The 20,340-nt window shown below is 39.6% G+C and overlaps 1 pseudogene; it reads right to left on the bottom strand.

Annotated features, from left to right (window-relative positions):
* Positions 1 to 1,423: 1,423 nt before the first annotated feature.
* On the bottom strand, positions 1,424 to 1,521 carry LOC120107944 (annotated as a pseudogene).
* Between the last annotated feature and the right edge of the window lie 18,819 nt (positions 1,522 to 20,340).

Raw genomic sequence — 20,340 nt, 5'->3', positions numbered from 1 at the left:
GAAACCTTAGATTAAAATGAAACCTTGCTGCTTTCTGTTTTGAATTTTTTGCATTTAATTATTTTAGAATCAGAATTTTATTGTTATCATATCTCATTAACCCTTGTTGCTAATTAAAAATTTAAGAAAAAAAACTTTAAGAAAAGATCAAGGGTGATTATTCAAAAATTAAAAAAAAGAGAAAAAATCTAAAATTTCAAATTTCAAATTTCAGAATTCAAATTTCAAACTTCAACTCATAAAATTTTAAAAAAATAAATAATTTGCTTGATCACCTATTCAATGAAATTTAATGTCATGTCATAAAACATTAAAAAAAATCTTTTGATTGTTGCATGTAGTATAAGGCATCAGCATAAAATATTCTAAGGGCTGAACCCATTTAAAAAGATAAGGTCGGGATTTCATCACTCGTCCTTAGCCCAAAAATCATCCCATTGCATAAATATCCTAAGCTTAACTAAAATCAACTAGACGTTAGCCCCTAAGGACATTCGAGCTCAATAGGACGAAGACCACCGAAAGTTGCACCAATTTCGCTCTGTGGCTTAGTTGATGTCTAGGCAAGCTTTGTCCCTAAAGGGAGACAGTTCATCTGTTCGAGGCAAGTGGGTTTTAAGTGGGACCTTTGCGAACGCATCGTGACCTCTCCACTTACCTAGGAACTTACCTGGTCAACTTGGTTCATTAGACCGGATTGGAGGCTTAGGTGCCCTCTTCAAACTAGTTAGGAGCTGTCTAGAAATTTAAGAAAAATATTAGAAATTGAGGTGTAATGTTTTGTTGCATGTTTGATTGTGAATAGATTTTTGTTTTAGGATGTCGTTTTAGGGTATCTTTAGTTGGTACTTATATTTATATTTATTTTAAAAAAAAAATAAAAAAATTTAATTAAATTTTGTATGCTAGGTTGGAATAGGGACAACACTGGGCGTCTGAATCGACAAATTTTTGACAGTTCCTTTAATCAAAATATTGAAACTCTTTCGCAAAATCTCAGATCTGGTGAGATGGCTGATGATGATGTAGGAAGTCACCATGATGATGAAGGTAGACCCCCAGTTATGACACTTCGACAATACTTACATTCTACTAGGACTAGTCAACCTTCATGCATGATTATTCCTGAAAACGTAGGACACTTTGAAATCAAACCAGGAGTAATTCAATTGCTGCCCAAGTATCATGGAATGGAATCCGAGAATCCTTATCTTCACCTTAAGGATTTTGAGGAAATTAGCATCACATTTAGAGTGCCAATTGTATCGGAAGACGTCCTTAAATTGACATTGTTTCCTTTTTCCTTAAAGGATAAAGCCAAAACATGGCTGAACTCCTTGAGACCTAGATAGGAACATGGCATGATATGCAAAGAGAATTCCTGAAAAAATTCTTTCCCACACAAAGGACTAACTTTTTGAAAAGGCACATTAGTAATTTCCAACAAAAAGACCATGAAACATTTTATGAATGTTGGGAGAGATTTAAAGATTTGCTTCTCTCTTGTCCTCATCATAGGTTTGAAACATGGAGAACCATTAGTTTCTTTTACGAAGGGTTGTCTCCACAGTTAAAACAATTTATAAAGACTATGTGCAATGGTCTATTTTTGGAAAAGCAACCCGATGAGGCATGAGACTATTTAGATTCTCTCGCAGAGACTGCACAATTATGGGATACAGGGGATAGAGTGAATAAACCTTTGCCTAAGCCTACTAGCATTGGACACGGGGGTCTTTACAACCTTAGTACTCAGGATGATATTCAGGCTAAAATGGCAGCCCTTACTAGGAAGGTAGAGGTAATTGAACTTAGAAGGATTGAACCCGTCAAGACCGTAGAACATAACAGCGAGTGTTGTAGGATTTGTGAGATGCCTGGCCATCTCACCACTGATTGCCCCACAATACCCGCATTCAAGAAAGTCTTGCACGATCAGGCCAATGTTATGAATACCTATCAAAAATCTTTCAATAATCCTTTTTCGGATACTTACAACCCTGGTTGGAAGAACCATCCAAATTTCAGATGGAGGAATTGTTAGAAGTATGCCCTAGAAGCCAATCTGGCTAACACATTATTAATTCTGGGACATAATTTTGTACTTGACTTTATTATTATTGATTAATAAATGGGCATTCTTTTCATTCATATTGTTTATGTGTCTATGAATCGTCCAAGGAATTAATAAGATGATGATACATATTCTCAAGAGTTGAGAATTTGAGCCATGTATCATTGGTGATTAATTTCTAAATGCTCCTGATCAATGGATCATCACGAGGACGGTGATCGATCTGATCAGTGCACACATCGCTTTCCTTATGGATGGACGAGACTCGAGTCCACAGTGTAGGGACACTGAAGTGATAGTGCAGGTGCTTGTTAGAGAACAAGGGTACTGAGCGTGACCAACACAAGAAGTCACTTGGATGTCTATCCACTCGTCAGTGACTTGCTTGATGTTGCAGTAGTGTGACTGGTCCTTTGACCTGCGGTGCTTTAGCTACTTACAGTAAGGTTATTGTAGTTTGACTACACGTATACATGGTCTCTAGTCATATGGGTCCTTGTAGTGTAGATTGGCTGCAGTAAGTTCACTGTAGGAGTAGGGTATGCACTTACATGGAATCTATCGACCTTGATAGAAGAGGAGTGATCCTATGTGATTTGTTAGACTGAGTTCTAAGACCTTGGCCAGGGCAGTAATATAAAGTGGAGAAAGAGTTTTCCACTATCGTACTCGAGTCGAATAAATCTTGACATATGACAGACGAAGGGGTTTGACGAGTTATCCATGACCTCCGTCCTGTAGGGATCCACGATAGTAGGACTGTATCACACGATAACTGCACCTAGAGGTTCATCATTCTATTCTACTGGGTAGCCACTACATGCTGCTAGGTGTCACTGGTGGATGGTGGGACTTACAGGGATTATCTCGATGATCGATAAACCCTAAAGAGTAGAGTTGGAATCGTTCCAATCCATTGAAAGGAGTTTTCAATGATATTGTGATAGAGATCATAATATATCTCACTACCAGTCAGAGTAGAACCTATGGGGTCACACACACTAGAAGTAATGACCGATCCGATGGTTGAATCGTGATTAGGAATCACAAGTAATCAATTTGATTGATAATAAGTTGAAGAAGGAACAAAGGGAATTGATTAATTGGACTTAAAACAAGAGTCCTACTTGGAGTAGGATTCATAGAGTCCTAATTGGATTAGGACTAGAAATCCTACTTGGACTGGAATTCCTACTTGGACTGGAAATCCTATTAGGAGTAGGACTAGGATTCCTACTTGGAGTAGGATTCCTATAATCCTAATTAGATTAGGAGTTTTGAATTAAATTTGGATTCCTACTTGGAGTAGGATTCCTAGAGTCCTAATCGGATTAGGACTTCGAATTCAAATTAGAGTCCTAATTGGATTAGGACTAGAATTAAACAAGTCCTAATTGGATTAGGATTTCTTAAGTCCCAATTAATTATTAATCCAATGAATCAAGATGGCTCCTAATTAGATTAGGATTGAAGAGTTCAATTGAGTCATGGTTCATTCAAGTTCTAATTGGATTAGGACTAGCATAGATTGAACCCAATTGATTCATGATTTGGACTAAACCAAATAGGAGCCCTAGATGCTATTTAAGAGGAGGCTTGGGGGCTGACCTAATTCATATGTGAAGCCCTCCTTCTCTCCATCACGTGGCCACCCTCCTCTCCTCTCTTTTCAGCCACCAACAACAAAGGGAAGAAAAGGATCTTGGTGGCCTCCTTCTTCCTCCACCGTTTGGTTCCAACGCAAGGAAGAAAAAGAAGGCTGCAGGGCTTCGTTCCTCTTCTTCTCTTCATCCTTCTTCTTCCTCCTTCCAAGCACAATCAAGGATTGATTGAAAGGGAGGATATCAGCCATCAAAGTTATCTCTGCAAGGGAGCTAGCAGCCCGGGGAGATAGAAAGCTTGGATCGATTTTCTGCTTCGTGTGGATACCCGTAGAGGCCGGGCACTTGAACGGCTTCAAGCGAACCTTCATCCTAAACCACGATCATCAGTTTGCGGTGATCATCTACCCACACAAAGGTGAAGATCTGATCTTCCTAATTGTTTAAAAAGTTTTAATCCTAATCCATCTATGAACGGTTTTTGAAATAACGTTCATGAGATGAACGTATGACCCCGTGCATGCCTCTTCCGCTGCAATTTTTTGCGGCATGGGCGGGTTTCCAACAGTGGTATCAGAGCCTAGGCTTCGTAGATTATGATTAGGATTAAAAGGATCAAGGCATATTAGATCTGAAAATTAAAGGATTATGCCTGCTGATTTTTATGCATGCAGAATTTCAGGTTGCAGAATTTTTCTGCATGCTGAATTTTGGTATGCATTGATTAATGATTCTGTTATGTAATTAATATGATTATAATTATTTAAGAATCATCCCTTGCATGATCAGCGACTCATGAGATGAGGTAATCAATTAAGTTTCAGATCTGTAAATTAAAATTATGCATGTGATGCGAATGGTGATGATCATGGATGACCCTTTTGTGAATTGCTGAAATGTTCTGCAATGCCTGAAATGTTCTGTGATGTTATGTGATAACATGTAAATCATTTTTCCAGATGCCTGCGAGCATTTTAAATTCATGTATTTGAGACCTGCGTGTCTCATCGAAAAAGGGTTGTAATTATTCTTTTATTTTGAATTTTATCTGGGATGTAATCTGTGATGTATGTTGCACGTCGATGGTTGATCGATGTATACCTCCTACAAGCAAGCCTTGCGCGGATTGAGATCATAGGTTGATTGAAGATGGATCAAGGAGTTGATTACAATTGAACCTAAGGGATCAAGATCGAGTCAAGAGTTGAAGACAATCAAACCAATTGACGTGCATGTGCTTGTACTATGACCCATCCTGGATCCATGATCATCACCAGTTACATTTACTTTCTTATATATATGCCTGGATGTTTAATGTTTATGCCTATGCATAGCGGGTAGATAGAAGTGTGCATAAGATGCGAGTTGCATATCGAAAGAGACCTAAACTAAAACCTCCTCAATCAAGTCGAGAGTGAACCAACATGAGCGGGTCATATTAGATTAATTGATCTAATTGGTGTCTAGGAAAGCATGAAAGGTGGTTACTTAATTAGGACCTTACTCTCTGAGTAAGGGGAGCCTCCCACCTGCTTACCTGGCCAATTGTTCGATTACCTCTTATGAAGAGCTCAAGTTGCAAACACTAAGACCTGATTAACCAATATTAAGTCAATAGGTCTTCCACTGTAGTAGAGCTGCTAAGGTCTTTTTGATGTTGATTTGTCTCGGCTGGATACAGTGGGCAAGTTGCATCGGGGGGCTGGACCTCTCTATAGACATGAGATGTTGTAGGATAAAGGTGGGGTTGGGCACCAATAACTGTTAGGTGAGGACCCAATGACGACTTTATTCCTACGGTTATACGGTGGGTTTGACTTAACTAAGAAATGGGACCAATAACTGTTAGGTGAGGTCTTCATGGCTTAGAGACCAAGTAGCACTGCAACATGCTTGAGAAGCATTGTACAAGAGTTGTACATTCATCAATTTATGTGTCACCAATAACTGTTAGGTGAGGTGGCATGTAAATCGGTGGGACCGCAGTACCCACTAGAAACCCTAGTCGCGTAGGATTTCCGTTTCCCTACCAGGGGAGTGTGAGGGATTCGAGAAAATAGTGGGAGGTACATTTGTTCTAAAAGACCCTAGAATAAATTAGGATCAAGTACAAAATTCTAACTAGAATCTTTACTCTCTGAGGATTATAAAGTCAGCTTCTAGACTTTTAACTCATATCCTATAGAACAACCGTTTGACCAAACCCAATTATAAAGACTGGCTCAGCAAATTTCAAAAATAATTTTGAATTATGAAATTAGGGTATGTGCTAGACCATGGAATCCCTATGTTACCAATCTGTCCGATCACTGATCAGCGTAAGACACATGCTAAAGTGGACGAACAATGACAATAAGGTTAGGTGCTGCACAATGGCATCCATGTCCAATGAATTACAATGCCAGCATGAGAACATGAAGACTGCCAGGAACATATTAAATCACCTGCAAGAGTTGTATGGAGATCAGAGTCGCGCAGCATGTTTTGAAGTGTCCAAGAGGCTCTTCAAGGCAAAGATGCGCGATGGACAGTCTGTCCATGATCATGGTTTGACCATGATAAAGGACTTAGAGAAGCTTGAGAAGCTCGGCATGACCATGCACAAGGAATTGCATACGAATATGATCCCACAATTCCTTCTAGCTTCATATGAACAGTTTATAGTAAATTACCATATGAACAAGATTGTATGCACCAAAACAGAATTGTTAAATAAATTGGTAACTACCTTAGGGGCCTTGAAGAGTTTAAGGGGCATCGTTCTCACTGTCGAGCTGGTTTCTACTTTCAAGAGAGAGTCTATTTGGAAGAAGAAAAAGCCTGTGAAGAAACAGAAGACCGAGAAAATGCCAAATAAGGAAGTTCCAAGAAAAAGGCCAATTGCAAGGAAAAATATTTCCATTGCATCATGGACGGCCATTGGAAGAGGAACTGTCCTACATACATGAGAAAGCATAAAGAACATAAAGGGTGACAGACCTTCAGAAGGTATGTCGATATGCTCAGGGTACTTAGGAACTGTTACCTGTTGCTAGCAGAAATTTGATTTCTGTATCTTAGCACAGAAAGATCTTTTTAAGACTGCTATTCCATTTATTTGAGAAATAAATTAGGTTCAATGTGGTTTTATGATTGACAGTCTCTATCACATACATATGGATGTATCTGTGAATATATCTGAGCAAACAGTGAATACCATAGGATCTAATAGATCCAAAAATGAGATAAAACTAAAGTATTTGTGGCACCTCAGGCTTGGCCATATAGGAGAAGACAGAATAAACAAATTGGAGAAACATGAGCTTTTGGGCTCATTGACTTTCGAGTCATATTTGATTTATGAATTCTGCCTTCAAGGAAAGATGGCCAAGTTATCCTTTGTAGGACACAGGGAGGTCCACTGAAATACTTATCCTAGTACACACTGATGTGTGTTGCCCATTCGATGTGCAGGCTAGGGGTTATAATTTTTTACTTCATTTACCGATGATTACTCACGATATGGATATGTGTATGATACACAAATCTGAAACTTTTGAAAGGTTCAAAGAGTTTAAATATGAAGTAGAAAAACATACAAAAAAACTCACTAAGGTTCTTCGATCAGATTGAAGAGGTAAATATCTTAGTGGAGAGTTCCGTGATTATCTCAAGGAGAATGGTATAGTTTTATAATGGACTCCTCCTGGTACACCTCAGTTCAACGGAGTGTCGGAGAGGAGGAATCGGACTTTATTGGATATGGTCCGATCCATGATGAGCTTCACTGATTTACCCTTGGTTCTTTAGATAGATGCCCTATTTTCAGCTATTTACTTATTGAATAGAATTCCCTCTAAAGTCCGTTCCTACCACACCATATGAGATATGACATGGTAAGAAGCCGAGTCTTGGTCATCTCAAGATTTGGGGATGTCCGGCCCACGTCAAGCGATAACAGGTGGACAAGTTAGAGGATAGGACAATTAATGCTCGTTTTATTGGATATCCTAAAGAGTCATTAGGATACGACTTTTCGTCCCAAAGGATCACAAAGTGTTTGTGAACCTAGATGCTATCTTCATGGAAATAGTTTATCCTTGATAGAGACAGTGGGAGGAAAATTTGAGCTTGAAGAGAAAGTCTCTAAACAGCAACGAGCCATTGTGCCTATAGAACCTATTTAAGCCAGTACACTTAGTACCTCCTCCACCTCGAAAATATAGTACGATCTCCCGTCCGTCTGAAAGATACTTAGGTATGCTTACAGAGGATGTAGAGGAAGTGTTTCTCATGAGAGATAGGGATCAAGGTAAGGATCTTAAAACCTACAACGAGGCGATGTTAGACATCAATTCCGATAGATGGCTGGAAGCGATGAAGTTAGTGATGGACTCCATGCATTCCAGCCAAATCTGGATCTTAGTGGATCCACCAGAAGGTATAGTACCTATTGGGTGTAAATGGATCTACAAGAGAACATTAAGTTTGGATGGCTAGGTAGAGACCAATAAAGCAAGGCTAGTAGCGAAAGGTTATAGTCAGTGCGAAGGCACTGATCATAAGGATACTTTTCACCTGTAGCATTGCAAAAGTCCATTCGAATATTGCTTGCTGTTGCAGCATATCATGATACGATGATGGTGATCACAAGGTCTGTAAGCTGCAAAAGTTCATCTATGGACAAAAACAAGTATCTCGGAGTTGGAACACTCGTTTCAACGATATAATCAAATCGTTTGATTTCATCAAGAACGAAGAGGAACCATGTGTCTATAAGAAAGTTAGTGGGAGGACTATTGCATTCTTCGTATTGTACGTGGATGATATCCTTCAAATTGGCAATGATATTTCCATGCTAACTTAGGTCAAGTTTTGGTTGTGTAAGGAATTCTCCATGATAGACCTTGGGAAAGCATCCTATATTTTAAATTAAGGTCTATAAAGATAGATCTAAGAGGATGCTTGTCCTATCACAGCATATGTACATAGAGGGAGTGCTGAAGAGGTTCGGCATGAAAGACCTCTAAAAGGGGATTATTACCCCTTAGGCATGGGATAAATCACTCCAAGAAGATGTGCCCCAACACATATGAAGAGATTCAACGGATGAGCAAGATCCCTTATGCTTCGGCTATAGGGAGCCTCACATATACCATGCAATATACGTGATTTGATATAGTACATGCTGTGAGTGTCACGAGCATATATCAGTCAAATCCAGGCAAGAAGTGCAAGATAGCTGTGAAGAACAGTCTTAAGTACTTGAGAAGAACTAAGGACATGTTCTTGGTCATTGGGAGAAGATCAGAGTTGAAGGTAGAAGGATGCACACATATTGATGATAGAAAGTCTACATCAGAATATGTGCAATGGTAGTTCAATAAATTGGAAAAGTTCCAAACAACCGATCATTATAGATTCTACCTTAGAAGCTGAATGTTAAGCCGTCTCTAAGGGTGCAGTGGAAATCTTTTGGTTTAAGAAGTTCATTGCAGAGTTAGGTGTAATGTCATCAGATGTCATAACACTCTACTACGATAACAAAGGCACCATAGCACTAGCTAAGGAGCCAAAGGTCTCACCAGAAAACGAAGCACATAGAGCGGCAATTTAACCTAATAAGCGACTACCTCGAAACGAAATAAGTAGAGGATCAGAGAGTAGACTCCACAGAAAATGTGGCGGACCCATTCACTAAGCAGCTAAGTCGGCAGAAAACTGAAGCGCATCTTGAGAAGATGGGGCTTAGGTTTATGGCTGATTGGCTTTAGTGCAAGTGGGAGATTGTTAGAAGTATGCCCTAGAAGCCAATCTGGCTAACACATTATTAATTCTGGGACATAATTTTGTACTTGACTTTATTATTATTGATTAATAAATGGGCATTCTTTTCATTCATATTGTTTATGTGTCTATGAATCGTCCAAGGAATTAATAAGATGATGATACATATTCTCAAGAGTTGAGAATTTGAGCCATGTATCATTGGTGATTAATTTCTAAATGCTCCTGATCAATGGATCATCATGAGGACGGTGATCGATCTGATCAGTGCACACATCGCTTTCCTTATGGATGGACGAGACTCGAGTCCACAGTGTAGGGACACTGAAGTGATAGTGCAGGTGCTTGTTAGAGAACAAGGGTACTGAGCGTGACCAACACAAGAAGTCACTTGGATGTCTATCCACTCGTCAGTGACTTGCTTGATGTTGCAGTAGTGTGACTGGTCCTTTGACCTGCGGTGCTTTAGCTACTCACAGTAAGGTTATTGTAGTTTGACTACACGTATACATGGTCTCTAGTCATATGGGTCCTTGTAGTGTAGATTGGCTGCAGTAAGTTCACTGTAGGAGTAGGGTATGCACTTACATGGAATCTATCGACCTTGATAGAAGAGGAGTGATCCTATGTGATTTGTTAGACTGAGTTCTAAGACCTTGGCCAGGGCAGTAATATAAAGTGGAGAAAGAGTTTTCCACTATCGAACTCGAGTCGAATAAATCTTGACATATGACAGACGAAGGGGTTTGACGAGTTATCCATGACCTCCGTCCTGTAGGGATCCACGATAGTAGGACTGTATCACACGATAACTGCACCTAGAGGTTCATCATTCTATTCTACTGGGTAGCCACTACATGCTGCTAGGTGTCACTGGTGGATGGTGGGACTTACAGGGATTATCTCGATGATCGATAAACCCTAAAGAGTAGAGTTGGAATCGTTCCAATCCATTGAAAGGAGTTTTCAATGATATTGTGATAGAGATCATAATATATCTCACTACCAGTCAGAGTAGAACCTATGGGGTCACACACACTAGAAGTAATGACCGATCCGATGGTTGAATCGTGATTAGGAATCACAAGTAATCAATTTGATTGATAATAAGTTGAAGAAGGAACAAAGGGAATTGATTAATTGGACTTAAAACAAGAGTCCTACTTGGAGTAGGATTCATAGAGTCCTAATTGGATTAGGACTAGAAATCCTACTTGGACTGGGATTTCTACTTGGACTGGGAATCCTATTAGGAGTAGGACTAGGATTCCTACTTGGAGTAGGATTCCTATAATCCTAATTAGATTAGGAGTTTTGAATTAAATTTGGATTCCTACTTGGAGTAGGATTCCTAGAGTCCTAATCGGATTAGGACTTCGAATTCAAATTAGAGTCCTAATTGGATTAGGACTAGAATTAAACAAGTCCTAATTGGATTAGGATTTCTTAAGTCCCAATTAATTATTAATCCAATGAATCAAGATGGCTCCTAATTAGATTAGGATTGAAGAGTTCAATTGAGTCATGGTTCATTCAAGTTCTAATTGGATTAGGACTAGCATAGATTGAACCCAATTGATTCATGATTTGGACTAAACCAAATAGGAGCCCTAGATGCTATTTAAGAGGAGGCTTGGGGGCTGACCTAATTCATATGTGAAGCCCTCCTTCTCTCCATCACGTGGCCACCCTCCTCTCCTCTCTTTTCAGCCACCAACAACAAAGGGAAGAAAAGGATCTTGGTGGCCTCCTTCTTCCTCCACCGTTTGGTTCCAACGCAAGGAAGAAAAAGAAGGCTGCAGGGCTTCGTTCCTCTTCTTCTCTTCATCCTTCTTCTTCCTCCTTCCAAGCACAATCAAGGATTGATTGAAAGGGAGGATATCAGCCATCAAAGTTATCTCTGCAAGGGAGCTAGCACCCCGGGGAGATAGAAAGCTTGGATCGATTTTCTGCTTCGTGTGGATACCCGTAGAGGCCGGGCACTTGAACGGCTTCAAGCGAACCTTCATCCTAAACCACGATCATCAGTTTGCGGTGATCATCTACCCGCACAAAGGTGAAGATCTGATCTTCCTAATTGTTTAAAAAATTTTAATCCTAATCCATCTATGAACGGTTTTTGAAATAACGTTCATGAGATGAACGTATGACCCCGTGCATGCCTCTTCCGCTGCAATTTTTTGCGGCATGGGCGGGTTTCCAACAGGAATGACCAACCTCAACAAGTATATAACCCAACTCTTCCACCTCCGCACCCTCATTATGCACATGCACCCCCTCAAAAACCCAGTCTTGAAGAAACTTTGCAATCTTTCATGCAAGATCAAGCTAAAATCAATGATGAATTGAGAAATCAACTGACAACGCTGACCACTGCTTTAAGTGCTCAAGAGAAGGGTAAGCTACCAGCTCAACCACAACCTAACCCTCAAGTCTATGGCGGTAGCAATGCATCATCTTCAACTTCGCATAAAGAACAAGCGAAGAGTATAATAACTTTGCGAAGTGGAAAGGTTATTGACCGACCAGTCCCAGAACAAACACAAGTCATACCTGATTCTGACCCTTTAAAGACAAAAGAAAAGGATAACGAAGAAACTGAAGCACCAACATCTACTGAAAAAATTAAATGTCCTTTTCCTGCATCATTTCCACAAAGATTAAAGCCCTTGCAAAAGCTTGAACCAAACTCTGAAATTCTTGAACTTTTTAAGCAAGTAAAAATCAATGTACCTCTTCTTGATGCAATCAAACAAGTGCCTTCCTATGCAAAATTTTTGAAAGATTTGTGCACTGTCAAGCGTCGTTTAAATATCAAGAAGAAGGCATTTTTGGCTGAAAATGTGAGTGCAATTTTACAGCATAACATTCTTCCTAAATATAAGGATCCAGGTTGCCCAACTATCTCGTGCATCATTAGCAATTTTAGGATGGAGCGAGCATTGCTAGATTTAGGAGCGAGTGTGAACTTGTTGCCATATACGGTATATGAGCAACTCGGTTTGGGTGAGTTGAAGCCAACAACTGTGACCTTACAATTAGCTGACAGGTCAGTGAAGGTTCCTAGAGGGATTATCGAAGATGTGTTGGTCCAAGTAGACAAGTTCTATTTTTCTGTTGACTTTATCGTACTGGACACACATCCGGCTTCCAATTCACCATCTCAGATTCCGGTCATCTTAGGACGTCCATTCCTTGCAACTTCTAATGCATTGATCAATTGTAGGAATGGTGTCATGAAGCTTTCTTTTGGCAATATGACCTTGGAACTGAACGTCTTTAGTATAGGCAAACAACCCAGTGATCATGAAGAAAGTAAGGAAGTTGAATGGGTTGAAACCATTGCGGAAGAATATCTGTTAAAAAAAACATTTACTGAATCGGCCGACAATGATTTGATAGATTGGTGTTCTGAAGGTACTGCTGATGATGTGCTCCCACCTGTTTTAGATAATTCGAATGTCATGATGGTCAATGGATGGAGACCGAGAATAGAGGAATTTGAACAGTTGCCATCTCGAGAAGCAAAGATAGTACCATCCCATGAAAAAGCACCTAAGCTCGAGTTGAAACCTTTACCGAAGGAACTCAAGTATGCCTTTCTTAGACCCGAGGACACTTTTCCTATAATCATCTCATCTGATCTTGATGATGCCCAAGAAAGAAAATTACTTGGTGTTCTAAAGAATCATAAAGGAGCTTTAGGGTGGTCTATTGCCGACTTGAAGGGGATTAGCCCTTTAATTTGCACGCATCGGATATATTTGAAAGACAATGCCAAAACCACAAGGCAAATGCAATGCAGGTTGAATCCTACGATGAGAGATGTGGTTAAAGCAGAAGTCCTCAAGTTGCTCGATGTGGGTATTATTTTTCCGATTTCCGATAGCAAGTGGGTGAGTCCTACTCAAGTTGTTTCCAAGAAAGCAGGTCTGACGGTAGTCAAAAATGAGCAGGATGAACTAGTCCCAACTCGTGTTTCGACGAGTTGGCGCATGTGTGTTGACTACCGAAAATTGAATTTGGTCACTAGGAAGGATCACTTTCCCCTACCCTTCCTAGACCAAGTTTTGGAAAGAGTTGCAGGACACAAATTCTATTATTTTCTCGATGGTTATTCCGGGTACTACTAAATCGAAATTTCACTTGAGGATCAAGAGAAGACTACCTTCACTTGTCCTTTTGGCACATTCGCTTTCCGTCGGATGCCATTCGGGTTGTGTAATGCACCTGCAACATTCCAAAGGTGTATGCTCAGCATTTTTGAAGAAATGAACGAGAAATTTTTAGAAGTGTTTATGGATGATTTCTCTATTTTTGGCGATTCTTTTGATGATTATTTATTACATTTACAAGCAGTCTTAGCTCGATGCATGGCAAAGAATCTGATACTAAATTAGGAGAAATGCCACTTTATGGTGCCAAAGAAAATTGTCCTAGGACATATTGTTTCATCGAAGGGCATGGAAGTTGATAGAGCCAAGATTGACTTAATCGCCAAGCTACCTGCACCCAAGACGGTTAGAGATGTTAGATCATTTTTGGATCACGCAGGATTTTATAGAAGGTTCATGAAGGACTTTAGTGTCATAGCTCGACTATTATGTAACCTCCTATCCCTTGATACACCGTTCAATTGGACTGAAACATGTCAAGAGGCATTCAAAAAATTGAAGGCTATGCTTAGCACTGCACCCATCGTGCGACCACCTGATTGATCATTACCTTTTGAGATCATGTGTGATGCTAGTGACTATGCGATAGGAGCTGTCCTAGGACAACGCAAGGATAATAAGCCATATGTTATCTACTATGCAAGCAAAACCTTAAATGATGCTCAAATGAATTACACCACCACCGAGAAGGAATTGCTTGCAGTAGTATTTGCATTAGACAAATTTCGCTCTTATATCCTTGGTGCTCCTATTGTTATCTTCACGGACCATGCAGCGCTAAAATACTTACTGGATAAGAAAGAGGCCAAACCACGCTTAATACGATGGATACTTCTACTCCAAGAATTTGACATCACTATCAAATATAAAAAGGGAGTAGAGAATGTGGTTGCTGACCATTTATCATGGCTAGTTGTTCATGATTTGGTGCCACAGTTGCCCATCAAGGACTCGTTCCCTGAAGAGCAATTATTTACACTTTCTACTATGCCATGGTATGCTGATATTGTAAACTTTCTTGTCACGAACCAGATGCTGGAGCATTGGGGATCGAATGATAAGAATAATTTCTTGCGTGAAGTAAGAAATTATTATTATGATGCTCCTTATTTGTTCAAGTATTGCAATGATCAAATCTTTAGAAGATGCATTCCGGAGCATGAGATAAAAAGTGTACTATCTTTTTGTCATGCCAGTGCTTGTGGAGGACACTTTGCATCTAAGAAAACGGCAGCTAAGGTGTTGCAATGTGGTTTTTATTGGCCTACACTATTTAAAGATGCCCACGAGTTCTGTAGGACATGTGACCAATGTCAACGTGTAGGAAGTCTAACTCGTAGGCAAATGATGCCTCTTCAGCCCATTACTGCTATTGAAATTTTTGACATGTGGGGCATCGATTTTATTGGCCCATTTCCACCATCTTTTGGATATGAGTATATTTTAGTTGGTGTTGAGTATGTGTCAAAATGGGTAGAAGCTGTTGCCCGTAGAACTAATGATCACAAACCTGTTTTGAAATTTCTGAAAGAAAATATTTTTTCACGATTTGGGATGCCCAAGGTTATAATTAGTGATGGGGGAAAACATTTCTGTAATAAGCCTTTTGAGATCCTATTACGAAAGTACGGTATCACTCATAGAATTGCAACTCCTTATCACCCACAGACTAGTGGCCAAGTAGAGTTAGCCAATCGGGAAATTAAACGAATTTTAGAGAAAACGGTGAATCCATCACGCAAAGACTGGTTTTTAAAACTTTCTGACGCATTGTGGGCTTACCGTACTGCTTATAAAACTATTCTTGGTATGTCCCCGTATCGGCTAGTCTATGGAAAAGTATGTCATCTACCTGTTGAAATAGAGCATAAATCGTATTGGGCCATTAGAAAATTAAACTTTGAACTGTCAGATGCTGGTTTAGCTAGAAAAATACAACTAAGTGAGTTGAATGAAATTCGTCGGGATGCGTATGACAATGCTAGACTTTGTAAAGAACGAATGAAAATTAGGCATGATAAATCAATTCTAAGAAAATCTTTTGAACCTGCACAAAAAGTTCTTTGTTATGACTCTCGCTTACATCTATTTCCTGGAAAGTTAAGATCAAGATGAATAGGTCCTTTCATTGTAAAAACTATTTTTTCACACGAGGCAGTTGAAATTGAGAATCCACATGATGGCAAAATTTTTAAGGTAAATGGACATAGATTAAAACCTTTTCTTGAGAATTTTGCAGATGAAGAGGACTCCTTTCCCTTGGGGGAGCCTTCTTATGATTGAGCATGACGGCCAAGGTATGTGTATATTAGTTAGAATTAATTTTTTTTTCTTTTTTTTCTAGTTTTCTTCTTATTTTGTAGGTCTTCTTTTCTGAAAATCAACAGCTCAAGGTATTCTTCTTCTCTCTATTATTTTCTCTATTGTCTCTCATATATAGTTTTCTTGCATCTTTTACATTGAGGACAATGCAATGTTTAAGTTGGGGGGCGGAAAATATTTTGATTCAAAAAAAAAAAAACTTGTTTTTGCATTTGATTTATTCTATTAATTTCTTTTCTGAGCAAATGCACATGTATTTTCATATTGAGTTTGTGCAACTATTAAGGTAAGAAACACATGCATACTATGACTGATCAGAGACCTATTATTAGATCCCCACACGTGTACTTAATAACAATAGGAAGGCCTCAGGAGTTCATATTTGTTAACTGCATTTTTGTTAACCTTATCCGTAAAAGAAGTACGAGTATCCTTGTTCGTACCATAAGGTTCATGATTTGGTTTTCACGTAAAGATAGAGGTTGAATATCCCAGTTAGATTACTTAGGTGCCTTATGATCCGACCTTGGTTGACCTATAGTCACGATGCAGTCACATATATAATATATATATATATATATATATATATGGTTCAATCTATCTTCTCTTTTCTTGCATAATTATATATATATAAAAAAAATCCTTATGATGACAAGTCTGGCCTCGTGCGTAGTCTGGTTCGAGTAATTAAGTCCGAGGGGTGTTTCACCTAATGTCTTGAGCCAACTGGATCGGAGGTCATTGGCTGAAAGCTCGCTACATGGACTTTACTAGAGCCTAATAGGGTTGGATAGCTGTAGTCGTCATGGGTATTGAAAAAAAAATAAATAATAATAAAAAAAAAATGAAATAACAATAAGCATGAATGAGTTGTCAGGCCGAACCTAGTGATATGTGGTAATGGCTGGTTTGACTCCATAGTATTGGACCTCTGTGTACCCGGGTTGTTTAGTTGGGATTGATAGCTCTTTCTTTATATGCGAATCATTCTTGACAAATTTAGACAACATGTGATATTCTGAAAATTTGATGGATCAGGTTCTAATAAATTATAGAAAATACTTGTGAACTTGAGTAGTGCACCTAAAACTCAAGCGGTGCCCGATTGTGGTGGAGGTATTAGTACTCTGAGAAAGTCATGCGATTTGATGCACACTACACTTTTATATTTTCTTGCTTCGACAGTTGCCATGCTTGAAAATATATATCAATTAATTACATGTGTATTAGCTTAAGATTTATTTCATATTTTTATTCGAATCTCATGTCATATAATTCATGATGTTTGTGGGTAACATCCCTGAAAACCCTCACGAGACAACACTCGTCCACTACGGTAACTTAGGGGTTTAACGGCTTGTTGCACATGCTAAGTGCAATCGTGATTCCTACGAAAGTGAGTGCTTATCTTAATTTTATGCAATTAGTTCTAATAAAACATCAAAGGATCAACCAACACCTTTTGCACTCTCATTTTATTATCTGCTCATTAATTGCTAGAGACTAGCAATAAGCTAGTTGGGGGGTGTGATGAGAGCACAAAAGTGCGATCTATACATCACTTAAATTAGTATTATTGCTAACAAATAATGATAAAAGTACTACATTAATATTATATTTTTGTGGGGTGCAGCTGATCGTAAATCAAAGCTAAAATGCGCATCGGGTCTAAAAAAAAAAAAAGATGCATCACTGTAGGTGACCAGCCAACCGCATGGGTCAACTCTAGTTGCACACTCGAAGGAGGTCAAGTTTAGCCGTCCAGTTCACTGCAACCAATTTTCAGTAGCCCGTGCATCAATTTACATTTGAAGGAGCCCGCGTGTAGCCCATTTTCCCGAGCATCCCAGGTCCAGTTTTTGCATCCAATCCGTCTACATTCAATCATCCGCGTTCCAGAGCTTCCCAACCGAGTCCATGTCTCGATCTTCCGATTCAGCTCCCACGCTCATTCCTTCCGAACCAGTCCACCCAGCATCCACGAGCCTCCCAGATTCCGCTTCTCCCGCGAGTGATCCTCCACGTCCAGATCTCACGCGTTGGAGCATCCCGCATCCAAGGCCCTTCTACCAGCTTCTTCCACGAGTCCCAGATCCCAATCTTCCAGCTCTCAGCATGGTTCAGCTCCTACACACATCCTCCGTTCCCAGATCCACTCTCACGCGCTTCTAGATCCTTCTCCCGGCGTGTCATCCTTCCGTTCGAGAGCATCCGCATCTGTCCGTGGTGATTCAACCACATCCCAGCTTTGTCGAGCGCACGCCTCGTCCGCACCTCATCCCAGCAAAGAACCATCGTCCGAGTCCGTGATTCCAGCGTGGAAGAGATCGCGATCCATCCACCTCTTTCGGATTAAGCAAGCAATCAGCCTTCCCTAGATCCCGCAGCCGTCCGTGGCGATTCACCCGCATTCACAGCTTCTCCCAACGTGTCATCCGAATTCCAAGCCCTGCCATCCATGTCCGAGCTTCTCGCGTCCGGGATACTCGGGCATCTCCACGTATTCCGGGGGATCAGGGACTCATCGCAGCTTATAGGAGGGCTCCTTCGGCTGAAAGGGATATAGCACTCATTGAAGGAAAAACAGAGCCTCAGCCGGCTATTGAAGGAACGAAAAAAAAAAAGAAGAAGGAAGAAACAGGGGATGCCCTGTTCTTCCGAAAAGAAAAGAAAAAGAGAGGGAAAGGCTTATATTTTAATGGAGGGCTGATATCTTGTGAAGGGTGATGGAGGAACCTTTGATGTCCTATTTTCTTTCAAGTAAATTCTGAACGATTGATCTCTTTGATTCACATCTATTAATATGTTTTTTTTGATTCTTGCATGCTTATCTATGCGATAGATCTTTTATGGTTTATATTTCTTGATTCATGGATTGTTTCGATGTTTGATTTGTCGTAGACGTAATCGGCACGACGAATACTGAGATCTTGAATTCATGTTTTTTAAACTATATACTCCATGATTAGAACTAATTTATCTGATTGATCCTTAATCAAGAATCGCAGAATTTAATTGTTGAAAATAAGATCATCGAACGGGATTCCAGATTCCTACACCATCTTAATCTATCCAAATTTCAATTCTGTGTTTACTGATTTATTTTCTATTACTAATTTATTGAATTAATTAATCTAAAATTATATTAAATAATCTAATATATATTTCGTTCCCTGAGGATTCGACCTCGGACTTCCGAGATTTTACTACTTGTACGATTCTCCTATACTTGGGAGATTAGTTTCGCGAAAATATTTTTGCGAGCGCGTCAACTAGAAGAGGATACCGAGAAAATGTTCCTAGTGAGAGATAGGGATCACATAAAGGATCCCAAAACCTACGACGAGGCGATATCTGATATCGATTTCGAGAAATGGTTGGAAGCTATGAAATCAGAGTTAGACTCCATGCATTCCAACCAAGTCTGGACCTTAGTAGATCCACCAGAAGGTATTGTACCTATTGGATGCAAATGGATCTACAAAAGGAAGATAGGTTCGGATGGAAAGGTAGAGACTATAAAGCAAGGCTAGTGGCGAAAGGGTACAGTCAACGCGAAGGCATTGACTATCAGGAGACCTTTTCACCTGTAGCCATGCTAAAATCCATCCGAACATTGCTTGCCATTGCAGCATTTCATGATTATGAAATCTGGCAGATGGATGTGAAAACTGCTTTCCTGAATGAATATCTTGATGAAGACATCTATATGGAACAGCCTATGGGTTTCACTTCCAGTGATGGAGATCACAAGGTCTGCAAGCTGCAAAGGTCCATCTATGGACTAAAGTAAGCATCTCGGAGTTGGAACACTCATTTCGATGACGCAATCAAAACATTTGATTTCATCAAAAATGAAGAGGAACCGTGTGTTTACAAAAAGGTTAGTGGGAGTGCTGTCGTGTTTTTCGTACTGTACGTGGACGACATCCTCCTAATAGGGAATGATATTTCCATGCTAACCTCGGTCAAGGTTTGGTTGTCAAAAGAATTCTCCATGAAAGTGTTAGATGTATGCCCTAGAAGCCATTCTGGCTGACACATTGTTAATTCTAGGAACATAATTTTGTACTTAACTATTTATTATTGAATAAATAAAAGGCATCTTTTTATTCATATTGTTTATGTGTCTATGAATCGTCCAAGAATTAATAAGATGATGATGCATATTATTAAGAGTTAAGAATTTGAGCCATGCATCATTGGTGATTAATTTCTGAATGCTCCTGATCAATGGATCATCACGAGGACGGTGATCGATCCGATCAGTGCACACATTGCTTTCCCTATGGATGGACGAGACTCGAGTCCACAGTGTGGCGACACTGAACTAATAGTGCAGGTGCTTGTTAAGAACAAGGGTACTGAGCGTGACCAAAATAAGAAGTCACTTGGATGTCTA

This window comes from Phoenix dactylifera, unplaced genomic scaffold (genome assembly GCF_009389715.1).
Source record: "Phoenix dactylifera cultivar Barhee BC4 unplaced genomic scaffold, palm_55x_up_171113_PBpolish2nd_filt_p 001087F, whole genome shotgun sequence".
Classification (NCBI taxonomy): Eukaryota; Viridiplantae; Streptophyta; class Magnoliopsida; order Arecales; family Arecaceae; genus Phoenix; species Phoenix dactylifera.
Note: the sequence above shows the minus strand (reverse complement) of the source record. Positions and strands in the feature narration are given on the sequence as shown.